The sequence below is a fragment of the Apodemus sylvaticus genome, chromosome 17, assembly GCF_947179515.1.
Source record: "Apodemus sylvaticus chromosome 17, mApoSyl1.1, whole genome shotgun sequence".
Taxonomy (NCBI): Eukaryota; Metazoa; Chordata; class Mammalia; order Rodentia; family Muridae; genus Apodemus; species Apodemus sylvaticus.
Window position 1 is genome coordinate 72,052,522 of NC_067488.1, and position 14,855 is coordinate 72,067,376.

Consider the following 14,855-nt stretch of genomic DNA (forward strand, 5'->3'; position numbering starts at 1 on the left):
AGTATCCCGACCACTGGACTGCACTGCTGTTAAGGGCACTTCCTCTCCATGGACTGAAAATTCCTCCAGGGCTGTTTATTTTTAAATCTCCTTCCAGTGCTGGAGAGATGGCTCAGCAGCGGCTGTTTTCTCTTCCAGAAGAGCTGGGTTCAATTCCCAGCACCCACATGGCAGCTCACAGCTGTCTGTTGCTCATCCCCACCGGGCACCTCTTCTGGCATCCACAAGCATGAGGAATACATATGGTGCACAAACATACATAGACAAAACTTATAACCAAGAAAAGGCAAGCAAGGCCAGTTCCAGATCCTATGCACTGAAGTCTGTGCACACAGGGAAGCTCAGTAACGCTTGCTGAAAAGCATCATCGAACCAACCGATGGACCACAAACGCATGAAGAGCAGGCTCGGCATGGATACAGCTTCATGTTCTACTGCTAAAAACACACGCAGGTCTAGGAATATAGAACAGTTGTACAGCATTTGTAAGACCCTGGGTTCGACACATCACGGGTTAGGAAGGAAAGGAAGGAAGGACGGGATGAAGGAAGGAAGGAAGGAAGAAAGGAAAGAGATGGAATCAGTTTGGATGGCTATAAACAGATTAATGGGTAAAGGAAATGTGGTACACGTATGTAACGGAATTTTACTCAGCTGTAAAGAAAAAAACTTAAATCATTACTTTTTTAGAAAAACGGATAGATCTACAAAGTATAATATTAAGTGACCCAAACTCAAAAGACAAAAACTACATTTTCTCTGTCTCTCATATGAAGCTCCTACCCTATCAAGTAGACCTGTATATCCAGGAACAGGACTGAGTGTGGGTGAAACCTTAAAAATTAGAGAAGAGACCAAGATTGACAAGAATGGGTGATGAAGGAGGGGGGTGGGGTGGCCATGAAAGGAGAAGAGACTGGGGGTACAAGGTGAGGTCAGAGGTGGCAGGGGTGGGGAGATAAGGGGAAAGAGGAGCTACTAAACACATTTTGTTCTAAAATGTCACAAAGATATCTAATAGCTCGTATACTACTTTTAAATAAAAAAAAATAAAATAAAAATAAAAAGGAAACACTCAGGCACATGTAGGACTTAGAAAGTGACAAACTGGGAAAGCAACATGAACAGACATAAACCTGGAATGCTAACGTCTTGATTTCTGCTGGTCTTGAGAAAGACTACATATCAGAGAAATCGGGAACCCAAAATTTTGGAAAAAGAAGAACAGACATCTAACTGTCCTGCTCTTTTTCCCTGAGGTTTTTTTCTTTTCCTCCTGAGTTTCGTCACCAGACTGGCTCGTCACCTGTAGAAGCCCCTAGCCATCTCCACAGCTCCTCTCTCAATGGGAGAGAGTTCACCCTACCCAGGTTAGCTGGTCTGTAAACAGCTCACATTCTCCTGAGTCTACATGTCAAGAGGCACAGGACACAAAAATACATGCAATTTGTACACCCGCATACTTCATGGACTCGAAGTGACACGCATGTGACATAGTCACTGATGCTAAATATAAATATACAAAATCGTGTGTGTGTGTGTGTGCGTGCGTGTGTGTGTGTGTGAGCTCGCAGGAAGCAGGAACACGGCTTGGAAGCATCATAGGTGCACCAATTTGAACTGGATATGTGCCAGGGGAGGGGTCAGGCAACCAAGTGCAGTGCAGCTGAACATCCCTGGCCATGCATATGGGACCTGGGCGTGCAAGTGCTGGGACGTTAGCCGAGAGGCTCCCCTTCTTCACGAGTGCCCAGCACCCATCCCCCTCTTGCCTGCGATTTCGGATGCCTTGTCACGTCTGGCCCTCTGTTTCTTTCCGTCCTCCCCACCGCCTGCTCCCGGCACGTTCGCTCCCACCTCACTCTCGGCTTCGCCCCTTACTCTCCACCCAAGGCCTCCCTCTTGCCTTGTAGTTTTTGCTCTCCTCCACCGCTGCCTTCTTGCAGATTGTCCTTGGGGAAAGGGGGAAGGGGAGCTAGGCGAACACGGGGAGGAGCCAGGTGGAGGCAGCCGCGGGAGGAGGGGAGGCTTCCAAACCTCTACAGGCCAAAGACGGCAAGGAGGCTCCGCCTCCCTTTGCTCGCCTCCCTCCTCCACTTCCTCCACCCCAAAAGAACTCTGCTGCCTTGTGGCTGAGGCTTGCACTCTTGCTTCCCGGGGACCACGTCTTTATTTTGGGAGCTATCTGCTCGTGTAAGTGATGAGAGTTAGAATCTATGTAGTTGCTAATCTTGTTTCCAACTAAGCCAACTTTTCCTCTCCTGGTCTGTCTGCTATTCCTTGAATTGAAATGCATCTGCCACTGTTAAAATCCTACCACAGCAATTGACCACCTTTATCGCTCTTTCAAGGAACATTTTATCTGGAGTCTGTGTGCCAGGCTTTGTCTTAAGACAGATCCCACCTTTAAGAAGCACAGAACAGTGATATATCTTATACAATAACCTCAAAAATCCTTCCAGATTTGCATCATTTTTAAGAGAGGAAAGAGAGCGAATCCAGCTGGCATGCTACCAAGGACCAAAGAAGTAAGGGCCCCTTCTCAAGTCCGCAGCAGCAGGTTGCAGAGGTTTGGAAGTGTGCAGCCACCTCCGTGAGACTTGAGCAGCATGGGCTCTAAGAACAGTGGGTGGTTGCTCCCGGAGTACTGCCGGCATCCCCAACTCAGATCCTCCGCTCTCTCTCTGCCTCACCCTTTGCCTTCGCTTGAGTGCTGCCCACAGTTAACTCTACTCCTGCTTCTCAGGATCTTCGGATTTCTCTACTGCCCTTTCTCTTGCTCGCTTTGCCTCTGCTGTGTACATTCCGGCTGCCAGCAATGAGAATGCAAGTGAACAGTCAATGAAAAATGACACCAGCGAGAAAAATGATACCAGCGAGAAGATTAAAAAAAAAAAAAAAAGGCAACCTATAAAACCAAAGGCAGTATTTTCAAATTGTGTATCTCATAAAGGACTGGGGTGTAGAAGAAAGACCCCTCAGACCTGCCTAGTAATCCCACCCTGTGTCTGCCTTTCTGTATCCCTTTCCCCACACACCGACTGTTTCCTATTGTCTTTCAACCCTCATCTGAGAGTTTCTATTTGTAGTAGGTTGTGATTAACACAGCAACCACAACTGGACAAAGTGCAACAATTAAGAGCTCACATCTCCACTGGGGAGGCCCAGGAATCATTTCCAACAGAGGGTCAGAAAGAACTTGAGGGCCAGAGGCAGTGGGTGGCTACAAAGAAAACTATCCTGTGGGCACATCAGGGCAGCTGCAGATATGGATCCACAGCAATTTCGACAGCATTTACAAAACGTGTGCAAGCCAAGACCAGACCAAATACCAGCATGGAGAGGGGACTGGGCAAAAAGCAAACTTAGCTGCTGGGGGGCAGGAAGAGACAGTTTTTTGAGAGTGTGGCTCCTGATAAGTTGACCCCAGTGGAAGACCACATCCAAGATTGTTTGAGCAGCACAGATTGGTCTTAAAGGGCTAAAAGAAAAGAAGAACACAAAACCGGGTGGGCAGCAAAGGGCGAGAGATTGGGAAAAGCAAAGGGAAGGGGATGAATTTGATCACACAGAGTATGCACACGTCAGAGGAGACTCAAACCGCTCACAGAACTAATTTAAAAAAAAAAAAACTTCATACACAAATAAAACCCTCTAATGTCTCAATAGTTTAAAAAAAAGGCAATAACTCAGTTTTAAAATGGCAAAGGATCTGGGCAGACATTTCATCAAAGAAAACACACAGGTGGAAAATAAGCATATGAAGGAACACTTATTTGCTCTACCACCAGGGAGCTGAGAGGTCCTTCCCCAAATGGCTCAAATAGGAGGAGAGGATAATATTAAGCACGGGGAGACTGGAAGGCCACCCTGAACATTAGTGAACATCATTCATTGTTGGCAGAATGCATGTTAGTTAAAGGCAACTTAGCGGTTTCCAGCCAAGGTAAATGTGGACTTGCCACAGACACGGCAGTCACTTAACTATTTTACTTAAATGAGTTACATTTATGTCCTCATACATATGTACAACAGCTTTATTCACTCTTGCCCCAAAATAGAAGCAACCAAGACATCTCTCGAGGTAAATAGGTAAAGAAAGCATGGTATACTGATATGACAAAGCATTATTCAACAGTAAAGAAAATTAATTATCAAGCTGTAAACAGATATGGTGAAAGCCTAAATGCACCACCTTTCTCAGCAAATATCTCAGAAAACACTACTTGCTATATAAGATTCCAGTTTTCTGGAAAAGGCAAAACTAAGAAAAGATCAGTGGTTACTTAGGATTTGAAATAGAGCAGAGGCCAGGCAGTGGGGGCACAGGCCTTTAGTCCCAGCACTTGGGAGGCAGAGGCAGGTGGAGGATTTCTGAATTCGAGGCCAGCCTGGTCTACAGAGTGAGTTCCAGGACAGCCAGGGCTGTACAGAGAAACCCTGTCTCAAAAAACAAGAAGAAGAAGGAGGAGGAGGAAGAGGAGGAGGAAGAGGAGGAGGAGGAAGAGGAAGAGGAGGAAGAGGAAGAGGAAGAGGAAGAGGAAGAAGAAGAAGAAGAAGAAGAAGAAGAAGAAGAAGAAGAAATAGGAAATAGAGGGGAGAGGAATTTATGTAGAGCATAGACGCATAGACACAGGACTTTAAAGGTGGTGTATAGGGGGTGATTCTGATGTTTTGATCAGGAATCTGCCTATGAACACTGAAGGTCCTGTTCCCCAATTGGTTCTTGATCGATCAATAAAGATGCTAGCAACCAATGAGTTGGGCAGAATAGGCAGGACTTCTGAGTTTTCCTGCAGGCAGGCTAGCAGACACAGGGAAAAAAGAGAATTCACCATGCTTTGGAGGGAGAAAGAGCCATCAACCATATAAGATCTTGGGTGGAGTGGTCATCAACTGTTTCCCTAATAGGGCCTGAGGTAGCAGGCAGGATATTAGAAACATAATTCAACTGAGGGCAGATTTGGGTTGCTGGACAAGGAGAAGGTAACTGAACAACCAATGAGTGAAAAGAAGGATGTAAGATAGCTGAAGAAGGCTTAGAAGAGCCTGGCCATTGAACTAAAGCATACCCAAAATAAAATAAGCTAGTGTGTGTGTGTGTGTGTGTGTGTGTGTGTGTGTGTGTGTGTGTGTGTGTTTCATCCTCAGATCCAAGGGAACCTGGGTGGGGCTGGTAACATGGTCCACCCTGAGCTTAAAACCAGGTAAGAAGTACAAGATACAGTGGTGAAACTCTTCAGTAACATTGTAACAGTGGGCATATGGATTTGTCAACACTTGTAGAACTACATAATGTGAACCACAGGCTTCAGTTAATAACAGTGTATCAATATTGGTTCATCAATTGCAGCAAATATGCTGTGTTGTATCCATGTAATATGCTAAAAAAAAAAGAGGATATTGAGCAGGGTAGGACTTTTATTTTGTACATTTAAAAAAAAAACTGTTCTCTCTGGGATCTTATTTATTTTATTAGACTTGGAATATAACTGAATAAATTAGTAACCTTGTAACACCTGTAATTTATCCAATTCTTTTTTTTTTGTTTGTTTGTTTTTTGTTTTGTTTTGTTTTGTTTTTTGGATTTGATTTTTTCCAGACAGGGTTTCTCTGTATAGCTCTGGCTGTCCTGGAGCTCACTCTGTAGACCAGACTGGCCTCAAACTCAGAAATCCGCCTGCCTCTGCCTCCCAGAGTGTTGGGATTACAGGCATGCTCCTGGCAATCTATCGAATTCTTATGACATAAACATGTTGGTTGACGGTAAATAAAACCCCAAAAGACCAGGAGAGTAAATATTTGATATATCTACTCAGTACTGCTTAGAGGGAAAGGCACAAGTGGATACAAATATTCCAACATTAGAGAGACAGAGGAGACAATTACACAGGGACAGCTCATTACAAACAGTTTTTCCTGCGTTGTAATTTTAAATTCCCAAGCTCAATGTCTTTATTTTTCTGAATTTTCATCAGACAACTTTTACATTCAAAATAATTCTTCCACAAATATTAACAACTTGGAGCCAGGCGGTGGTGGCACTTGCCTGTACACAGGTGGTGGACTGATGGAGAAAATGCTTGGATCTAAGCAGTTCTAGAAAATGCGGTGTGTGCTCAGGCTCCATCTAACTGGCATCGAGAAACGTTCCTGAGAGTGGAGCAGTGGGGAGGATGGTTAAACTGTGGTGACTAAGGAAGGCGGCTAACATCGTCCTACAAGTCAGAGTGGACCAAGAAGTGTCAGCAGACTTTCGAGATGGATCAGGAAAGGATGCGGAAAGTGAGATGGTGCCACAACTTCCTGAGGAAACTAAATTAAGGCCATTTTCACTGCTGGAAGGGTTTAATGAAGCTATAAAAGTATGCGCTGGTCGGGTGGTGATGGCGCACGCCTGTAATCCCAGCACTCTGGGAGGCAGAGGCAGGCGGATTTCTGAGTTCGAGGCCAGCCTGGTCTACAGAGTGAGTTCCAGGACAGCCAGGGCTATACAGAGAAACCCTGTCTCGAAAAAACCAAAATCCAAAAAAACAAAAACAAAACAAAACAAAACAAAAAACAAAAAAAAAACAAAAACAAAAACAAAAAAGTATGTGCTGTACCCGTTCAAAAAGAAGCCTTGGTTTGCACTGGAGACAAGCCTGGGGAACTGGTCCACTTCGAGGACTAAAGTACAAGGACTAGGCATGGTATTGCTCGAAGACTAGGTTTGGGCCAAAATATACTCCAGATTTCTTCAGCTTCTGAAAATGAAAATTCTAATTCAGGACTTAGGATGGTGGACCCCAGGAGGGAGAAAGTGGGTCAGAGGAGGTGCTCTAGGTCATGAGGGTATAGTCCACCATCTTTCTACCTTCCACTGTCAGTGGTCTTCTTGTCTTTAGCACCCAGGGAAAGATAACTTGTACAAAGAATGGACAATGACTGATATCTTACCTTATGCCATACCCCGGTACCCAGAAATTAAAGGCCTGTTCTTTTTGTCTTTTGCATGTGTATGCATATAGGATGGGTGTATGTTCAGATGCAGGTGCTCATGTGTGTGCAGGTATACATGTGTGCATGCTCATGTGGAGGCCAGAGGTTGACATCAGATGTCTTCCTCAGTTGCTTTCTACTTTATTTATTGAGGAGGGGTCTTTCACCATACCCAGTTTGCTAATTCAGCCAATCCTGCTAACCAGCTTGCCTTGGGCATCCAGCCTCCTCCTGTCGCACTTTGCGATTACACCCGGCTTTGCTGAGGGATTACACCCGAGTTTTGTGGGATCTGAACTCTGGCTCACATAGCATATCAGCAGCAAGGGCTTTACTCTCTGAGTCATTTCAGGTGCCCCCTCCCCCAAAGGCCGTTCTTCATGTGGATCCTCGGTGTGCAGGAAGACATTCAGAAGATCCTGCTAAGCTTCTCAGAGCTCTACAGGATTCACCTGGCTACTAAAGTATCACGTACAAGTAGACAACAGAGTTTTAAAAAAAAATCAAGAGAAGACATTCTGAGAGACCAAGTGTGAGATGCTTAGAAAAGTTCCCTGGTAACTGGAGGTCGGGGCATGCACGTAGAGAAGCTAGGTGCTCTAACTTACCTGGCTCCTGCCCTGCCTGATGCTGTGGACAGGCAAATGAAAACATGCAATGGTGAATACTTATAGGTCCACCTACAAAACATTAGATGGTTGTGTCGTTTCGTCACGATAGCCTGTGACAGTCAATATGTCTGTTGTGCTGTTGATCAAAATATGGTGCAATAAAGGATTTTGTTTATATAAAGGATCATCTCCACCAAACAATGAGAGACGTGCCTACCTGTGTGCCTGATGTCATGTTTGCGCATATGGAAGAAGAGCGTGCAAGGCTCCTTGTTACTCCCAGTGAACTTCCCAGTTGAGACAATGTTGAAGGAGCTAGCTTTTGTCATCTGTTCACAGACTAGAGTTGTAGATGGTGGCTGAGGTAGCACAAGCCTTTAATCCCAGCACTGTGAGGCCGAGAGTGACTTCCACAATAGCCACAGCTACACACAGAAACCCTGTCTTAAAAACGAAACAAAACGAGAAGGATCCCTCACAAACTAGAGCCATCTGAGAAGACAACACCACATTTGAGAAAGAATTCTTATGAGAGAGGCTTAGGCAAGCCCGTGGGGCGGTTCCTATTTAGTGATTGATGTGTGGAGGGCCAGTTCTACTCTGGGGGTGCCAACCCTGGCAGGTGGTTCCGTATGGTACAAGAAGGCGAGCTGAGCAAGCTCTGGGAGCAAGCCCGGAGGCAGCACTCCTCCAGTTTCTGCTTCAGTTACTGCCTGAGTTCTTGCCCTGACTCCTTTCATGATGGGCTGTGATTGCCAAGTGTAAGATGAAATAAATCCTTTCCTCCACGAGTGGCTTTTGACTGTGGTGTTTTACCACATCAATAAGAACCCTAAGATATGCCCTTAGAGTTTTAGCTCCATGAAAATTCCAGTTCTGTGAAATTGAGTCTGGAATGTTAAATCTTGTTGATATTAAGGTAATCTTCGTAGAACCAGGATTCCCGTTTTTCTTCAACAGGAGTCTAGGTTTTTAGGTTCTTATAACAGCATATAAATGGAAGCTCTTGTTTCTGGTACAGAAATTAAAAATTCTTTCTTAAAGAGGAGGTGAGCCATAGGCAGTAGTAATACTCCACACACTGAGTGCACTCACAATGTGTGCAAAACTTTGCATCTTGGTCTATACAGACCACCTGTGTGTGAGTGTACCTGCCCAAAGACCAGCAAAGCAGCAGTGGGCGTGAGTAATGCTAGGGTCAGACAAAGGAAGAGCATGGCGGAGGTCTTCTACAGAGATGCTGTAGCCCGGAAGATCGTGGGAAGAGCATCATTCCTTTGAATGCTCTCCCATTTCGGACTCAATAGTAAGTGTAAAAGTAATTTTTATTTGCCTGAAGCCACTGTGGTCTCCGAGGATCACTGCTCCCGTTGTCTAACTGGGGCCGGGTCCTGGAAGCTCCCAGCCTCCGTACAATCTAATCTAGGCCTGAATGGTACAGCCTCCGAGATTTACTGCTGAATAAGCTTATTCTTCTTGTTCTTTCTGATCTCTGATTGGCTGGTTCAACTCAGCTGTTGGCTCACACTCCTCTCCAAACTGATGGATTCAACCTGGCTTCTCTCTCTGCCGCTCCTGAATTGCTCTGCTTAGCCTTAGGCTAACTAGGGCAATCTGCTCTAATCTTCTGGCTGGCCGGCTCCTCCTTATTCTCTAGCTCCTTCTGTCTTTACCACCTAGCTTCTCTGTCTGCGACCTGTCTCTGTGCAGCTGTTCTTGCCTCTCTTCTGCAGCAGTCTGTAAAACTCTACCAGTGAAACTGACTACTCTTCTCTGCACTGCCTCGTAGGTTCCCTCTCCTCTCTCTCCTCTTGTGAGCGTTGGGCATATCCTGCTCTGTCAGGTCTTTTTCTGATTCATTACTTTGTCTACCACTCAATTAGACATCACTTCCAAGCATATGTGCTTCCTTCTACAGACTAACTTTATGCTCATGGTTTGGGATTAAAGGTGTGTGCTGGCCGGGCAGTGGTGGCGCACACCTGTAATCCCAGCACTTTGGGAGGCAGAGGCAGGTGGATATCTGAGTTCGAGGCCAGCCTGGTCTACAGAGTGACTTCCAGGACAGCCAGGGCTATACAGAGAAACCCTGTCTTGAAAAAAACAAATCCAAAAAAAAAAAAAAAAAAAAAGGTGTGCGCTAAGGTCACGGGTATATTCTAACCAGAGGGATTAAAGGTGTGTGCTAAGGGCTAAGCCACACACCACTAGAAACTGAATTTTTCAGTAAATATCACAACATCAAGGCTCATGATGTGATCAAATATCCTGCAACAAATAAGCAGTCATGCGAGTCCGTGGCTACCTAGGCCAGCTGCTGACCAGCGAAGTTCCTAGGCACAGGGCAGGATTCATACATTAAGTGGGCAGCTGGGTCTGTTGGACCAGAGCCTGGCCCACAAAACTGCCCAAAATCTTTTGTCCTGGATTTGATCTGTCCTACATTCAGTTATCTTGGCTTTTGGTTTTGTGTTTCTTGCTGCTTAAACAAGTAATCAATTTTTCCCCCTCATGTAATAGGAAGTCCAAAGATTGAATGAATGAATTAATGAATGAATGAATGAATAACATAGGGGTCATACCTACATGCAAAAAAGGGGGGGGCAGATTATTGGTGATGCCTCTGGAGTGCCCTGTGTCATGGTCACAAGATGGAGCCTCTAAAGGCAGACACTGGACTCTTCTTGCGAGGTCAGAATAATGAGGACAAAGAAGGCAGCACGGAGGAGACCCACAGGAGCGCCCCCAGTGGCGCCTGTCTTGGCTATGGCGAATAGACTATAATCGAAGGAAAGCTATGCGAGATTTTATGAGGCCACAAATAAACTACAAGATTTGTATGACGAAGACATGCAAGGCTAGGCATGAGCACACCTTTCATCCGAGCATTTGGGAGGCAGAGGCAGGTGTATCGATACAAGTTCAAGGCCAGCCTGGTCGGCATGGTGAATTGCAAGACAGCCAGGATTGTGTAGAGAGACCCTGTCTCAACAAAACAAAACAGATATCACCGTGTGTTTGAATTACATACCAGGTGTCACACAGTTCATCACAGCGCTCAATAGCCCACTGAGGAAGTAAGTTATCCAGAAGGAAATTGAGATGTTGTGAGAATTAAGCTATAAGAAAAATACTATGTACCCTTTAACCATGAAGGTGGCTTGCTGTTTACAGAGGCCCCATCTTAAGGATAAAGACTACACATTCGTGAGCTGGGATCAATTTTTATGATAAAGCATTGAAAATTGCACTCTCATGTTTCTTGGCGTTTCTCTTCTGGTGAGAATTGTCACATGGTTGAGAGAATTGCAGTGACATCCCCTCACACAAGAAGAAGTGACAGTGTCACTCACACCTTTCGAAAGAACTGCTTCAAGTTTGAAACATGCATGAAGAAATGTCTCCTAGTGTGATGCTCGTAACAATCTCAAGGCTGTAGAAAGAACGGAAAGACAGCCTAGATTATTATCAGGGTCAGCGAGGCTGACATTTGTGGGTCTGTGTCTCTTGTTGTGAGGACTCCTGTGCGTGTGGGATGTTTAGCAGCACCCTGGCTATTTTGGAATGTTACCTGCTGTGCATTACAAAAGGTCAGGAGCTGGGAGAGAGGCCTATGCGGCCCACTCCTGTGGGTGGTTGAGTTTCTGTATGTCAGAAACACACATACGCACACCAGTCTCATCACTGCATAGGGCAAGGCTGTGTACACACCATGGGCAGAGAGCTAGAGAAAACAGCAGCTGTGGCTGCTCGTCCACTGAGTGTGAAGCAAACACATACTCTGTTTTCCTAGAGACTGGAGTGCAGCTCCTCCTTATGCAACTGAGCTTGGAACAAGGACCAGCACACTCTGGGATGAGGGTCTCTGTTTCCCCTCAGCAGCAGGATCATAAGTAAGCCAGGGTTGGTGCACAGTTTTGTGCTTTAGCCCTGGGCTCCCTTATATTGTTTGATGACACCACTTCTCCTTGATACCCTGTATGCAAAAAGAGCAGAGCAAGGCAGTCCAGCCACCTGAGCATGACTGTACTTCTGCTTCCCTCTAAGCCAGGGCTTCTCAACCTTCCCAATGCTGCGATGCCTTAATACATCCCTCATGTCGTGCTGGCCCCCAACCATAAAATTGTTTTTGCTGCTACTTCACGACTGTTGTGAATTATAGTATAAATATCTGATATGCAGCTCCTGTGAAAGGCCCTTTGACAACACCCCCCACACACACACAAGGGGCTGCTATCCACAGGTTGAAAGATCATTTTAAGAAGCAAGCAAATATGAGGGGTGGGGATGTAAATCTATGTTAGAGCTTGCTTAGCATGCACAAGGTCCTGGGTTTAATATCTATCATAAAACAACACTGCATTAAGCCTGAATCTGTGAAGGAAGTGGATTTGTGGTTAGATGTTTGGGGTTTTGTTCTTCTTTTTAATATGATCCTGTCAGTATTGATTTCCCATAGTAGAGAAGTATTTCCGGAGTTTAGAAGGTACTGCATGGTCTTGTTCTTATAATATCTTTGGGCAGTCTCCCCAGTGCTTGGGTCTTACTGGATCGCACTACCTTTCCAATGAGCCAATCTCTCCCAAGATCAGAGCCACTTGCTCTTTCTGGAAAAGGATCCTCTCTGCTCTGCCTTGTAGAATCTCCTGTAAGCATTACTTGTCAATAAAAAAACCGATGGCCAATGAGCTGAGGCAGGAATGGGAGGTGGAGCAGGGAAATGAACTCAGGGAAGCTGCTGAAGAGACAAGAAGAGAGAAGCAGGCCGGAATTGAAGAGAGTAACTACCAAGTGGTAGAGAGGATCGTTTGAATGGTTAAATAAGTTACTAGCTACTCGGGGAATGAGCCAAAGCTGGTGGCCTAGGCATTTAATAATAAATGAGTCTCAGAGTCGTCAGTGTGGGTGTGGGACTGGAAAGGAGAACCAGAATTTAAGGATCTGCCGCCTGGGTAACGCAGGCCCCCCTAGCCTTCCCCAGTTCAGTGCCCTGGCTGACACACTGCTTGTGTACTGCTCTCCTTCCCCAGACTCACCCCAGTCTCATCTTATGACCTTGTCTGACGCTGCTTCGCCACACTATAGACTGTAGACTTCATGAAGGAGGTGTGTGCTTTGTTACGTCTGTTTCCAATGCTGAATCCGTGTGCGACCTGTTAGTACAGCTCCTCGTGTTGGGCTGACCTCCAACCATAAAATTATTTTATGCTGCTACTTCATAACTGTACTTTTGCTACTGTTATGAATTGTAATGTCAACAGACTTCCTTGGTTGGAAGACAAAAATAAATAGACAGACAGACAGTAGAAGAATAAAATGATGGTAGCAATCATGAAAGAAAGCACGGCAGCCCCACTGAGGCTGGAGGATACTTGATTTCCTTCCCCTTGGAGGAAAGCTGTAAAGATTGGGAGTGGCTGTCACTTGAGGCCTTGATGTTCAAACCCAGGAGCTGAATATCACGCTTCTGTCCCTGGGGTAATGGAGAGTGCAGACCACAGAGGCTGTCCAAATCAGTCATCGGGGCAAAGGGGGCCTGACCTGAGTACAAGGTGTAGAGCGATGAGAAGGGAAAGTGGCAACGACAAGGGCCACCAGGAGGCAAACGGAGCACGCTCAGAGTAGAACAGGCTGCCGGCTGAGCCACTCCTTGGCACCAGCTGCTAACTCTGCACCGGATTAAAGGAATACCCACAGTTGCCAAATGCAGACCCCAAGTATTTGAACAAGTTAATGTTCTTGGGTATAAACCACTTTCCCATCAGTTTGGTTATACTAGGTATATCAAGAAAACAGCATGATATTTGATATCATGTGGGATAATGGTCCCGCCGCGATGCCAGACCTATCCTGAGAGCCCAAGCCCCCGAAAGGCACCGCTCGTCCCCACAACTCTATGGGATCTTTACAAATTCCATATATTGAAACAGTATCACCAATCTCTCAATTTATACATAATCTCATATATTGCTTCTCCTTGAACTGAGGCTTCTGAGGAATAGGGAAACCATTTTCTCATCTCTTATTGAGTCTAATACAATGAGTTCAGATAGCATGTTCTCAAAAGGTATGGATAAATATTGTCATCTATTGCATAGGACCAGGAATAGTTAATGGAATTGTTAGCTTCTATTTAAAATTGTATTTTACTTTTATGTGTATGGGTGTTTTGCCTTCGTGTATGTGCGCACCATGTGCATGCACTGCACAAGGAGGCCAGAAGAGGGGGCCAGATCTCCAGATGACTGCAGTTACAGGCTGCTGTGAGCTACCAAGTGGACTGGGGATGCTGGGAATCAAACTAGGATCCTTTGGAAAAGCAGCGGGTCTTGTAACTGATGAGCCATCTCTCTAGGCCCCAGCCTTTAACTTCCCAAAGAAAACATTTTTAGCCCTGAATTCCTTCTGGAAATACATAGAAGTTGAGCTAAGTAATGTCTAAGACATTTCTGAATTTTAACTAATATAATAGTATAATTTTAACAATATAACATAATGATGCTTTTTATATATATATATATATATATGTCTACAAATGTATGTCACACATACATACATACATATACAACATGAGTCAGCCTTGATTAGCACAAATGTCATGATGGAATGCATTGTTTTGTATTCTAGCTCCTGCCTGGCAGATTGATTGGATTGGGTATACATACAGGCAATTGGTAAGACCTCTGGGTAGGTCTCTGAGGGAACCTGCAGAGAGCGCTAACTAAGACAGGACGCTTGTCCACAATGCGAGCCGCTCTCCCCACACACCCTCCCCGCAGCAGGGACTGAGACATCTGAGGCTGTGAGTACAAAGTGACCTTTCTTCCCCTAAGCTATTTGGTGAGAGCATTTTGTCACAGTAATGGAAGAACATAGCATATTTTATAATGTATTATTTCTAACAGGTCACTGGCACACAGTGGAAACTAAAGAAGTACTGTCAGTGAACTGGCTCCAATACAGATGCATTCAAGTTGAGAAGGGACATATAGATGTGTTTCTAAAGTTTAATATTAAGTATTGGTGAGATAAACCTTTATTAAAATATACAATGGAAACCTGTTATTAAATTTTTCCCAGGGTAAATTTTATAGTCTTTGGAATAATTTTGTAACATAATAATAATACCTTAATTTAATCCATTGGTGGGAGTTTCGCATCTTTTCTATAGAAGGCTTACTAACAACACAGGAGCCAGACTGAATAGCTTAGGGTAACGAGGGAGTCAAGTGACTTAGCATGCCTGTGGCTCAGAAACCATGT

The 14,855-nt window shown here is 45.0% G+C and overlaps 1 protein-coding gene across 4 annotated transcripts in view; it reads right to left on the bottom strand.

The window, feature by feature from the left end:
* Pfkm (phosphofructokinase, muscle) overlaps nt 1–14,855 on the bottom strand; it is a 39,721-nt gene that overhangs the window by 21,567 nt on the left and 3,299 nt on the right. The window contains exon 1 of one of the 4 annotated variants that reach the window (XM_052161472.1): nt 1,907–2,028. The exons of the other annotated variants lie outside the window; for them this stretch is intronic. The gene's annotated coding sequence lies outside the window, so the exon portion shown is untranslated. Of the gene's footprint in view, nt 1–1,906; nt 2,029–14,855 lie in introns of those variants that run through there. 4 annotated transcript variants of the gene reach the window in all.